Raw genomic sequence first — 2,156 nt, 5'->3', positions numbered from 1 at the left:
ATTTATTGTGTAATATGGGACAATGTTATATACCTGTAGCAAGGAAATACTCAAATCCATGGATTAGCTGTGAGGAATTTTAAAGTGTTAAATTACAATAACAAAAATGTCATCTTTTGGGGACAGGAACCAAATCTGATTCATCTAGACATTACCGAGAGGGCACCTGGCACGGAGGAGGCACTTTCAGACGGTAGTGTAACTCTACGTAGTCGTTTGTAAAAGTGAGACTGTTTCTGTTTCACTAGTGACCCCCTGTTATCGCTGAACAGGAATGTAAAAGAAGGCATTCAGGACTCAATGAGAAGTTACACAAGAAAACTCACATTCCACAATTCTGCTCACTTGAATGCATTTTTGCATTAATATGAAAACTTCCCTTGTTTTTATCAATTCTCTGCTAAATAGTACCCAGCACGCTAAATGCTGCTATGTCATCCTGTCAACAAATACAAACACAGCATGCAGAGGAGTAATGAAGCCCTTGAAGCCACAAAATCACACATTTGGAGGCGGAAAGTGAATAATCTGTTCTTGCGGAATGAGCCAGCAAATTGGCCCCTTGTGGCCTGAGGTACCCGGGACTGTTTTTCTCTAACTTCACAGAAGCATAAGAGGATATCCCGGTCAGAGGTCAGACCCAGTTCAAAACAACCACCGAAGTGCGGTTGATGCCCACTCCAAGTCATACCCAGAGTGAATATTTGCCCCTCATGTAATAAGATGCTCACCTGATCTCAAATGGACACACGCCTCCAAGCCATGCACAGAGCAAGCCTAGCTTCCTGAATATATTCAGACAAATTATCTGGACCTGTTGCAGAAAGGGAAAAATACTAATAATTTCAATTTGGATTTCATGGCATTTCCAAAGGAAAGTTAAACCAAAAAAAAAAAAAATCTGGTAGGATTGGTGGATTGGGAGAGTTGGCTGACCAAGATTTTAATAGCTTGTGAGAAAGGAAAGAGAAAAAAGAATAAGCAAGTGTTTTCACCTTAGGCAACACTAACATCCTTTGCAAAATACTAAGAGCGTGAGAATGAACTCCCATACAGACAATGGACTCGGGTCACTGCACAAGATGCAGTAAGTAATTAATGGTCCCAAAAGAAAATATCTTGTACATGCATGTGTGCCTATGAGGAAAGCAAGTATTAAAATATTAAACCTCATTAAAGAAGGTATATTTGTGTCACAAAAAAATTTCTTAGTTTTATCAGAGGATTTATAAGGAGGCTACCTTTTAAAATAAAATTTTAATCACTTCTCGGCCTTTTGGCTAAGATCAAGTGTAGTATCTGTGCTTATCAGTTTAAAATAAAATTTTACATTCAAAAAAATTGAATTACTTATACTTCAAGAAGGCTTCCATATTCTATAAGCATAAATATTCTACCAATATATAAGTATAAATATAAATATTCTATAAATATAAGTATACATGTAAATATAAAATATATTTATATACTCAGAGATATTACCATAATCTAACTACATTTTTTTCCAGCTATATCCCCACGCACATTCCATTGCGATGGACATTTAAAGAGAACAAAACTTCCCACTCATTTTTGTTGCTCTACTCTTCCCTTGAAAATTTTATATGCCTAATGTAGAAAGATCAAAGTTTCTCAACAAACTGACCATCAGCTAAGAGCAGATTCGAACAACTAATCCCGCATCTTTCTCCAAGCCAGTCTTTGCCATCTTCACCGTCTATACAGCAGGAAGAGAAAGACAACTGGCAAATGCTTCAGTCATCAATATGCATTGCCCATGCACCATCATCAAAGATTTTAAGAACCTGGAGAAATCAAAAGGAAACTCCGAACCTAAGATAGATGGGGACCCTCTTCTCTCTGTGATCTGGTGTTTTGAGAAGTCATTCTCCGCTCCGCCCATCTCACGCTGTACTATCATCACCCCCTTAAAACAGGGAGTTACTAGAAATTTAACTTCATTTTATCCTTGAAGCCCCTTTCTTCTCCATGACACTCACACTGACAGTTTAAAGAAAAGAAGTTGTGTGCAAAATTCTTTCTAGGGAAAAATTATCCGTAGCCCTTAACTGAGAAGTGAATTTTATGACAATGTCTGATCATAAAACTTTGCCAGGGTTAAAACTGGCAGTGAGAAATACTTTTAGTGATAAATA

The 2,156-nt window shown here is 37.4% G+C and overlaps 1 pseudogene; it reads left to right on the top strand.

Moving 5' to 3' along the window:
• The first annotated feature begins 1,260 nt into the window (after positions 1–1,260).
• On the top strand, positions 1,261–1,380 carry LOC118998524 (uncharacterized; annotated as a pseudogene).
• The last annotated feature ends 776 nt before the right edge of the window (positions 1,381–2,156 follow it).

Source organism: Sturnira hondurensis, unplaced genomic scaffold, assembly GCF_014824575.4.
Source record: "Sturnira hondurensis isolate 20B ecotype Veracruz unplaced genomic scaffold, ASM1482457v3 Scaffold0014302, whole genome shotgun sequence".
NCBI lineage: Eukaryota > Metazoa > Chordata > Mammalia > Chiroptera > Phyllostomidae > Sturnira > Sturnira hondurensis.
This window is presented reverse-complemented; position numbering and strand designations above follow the sequence as displayed.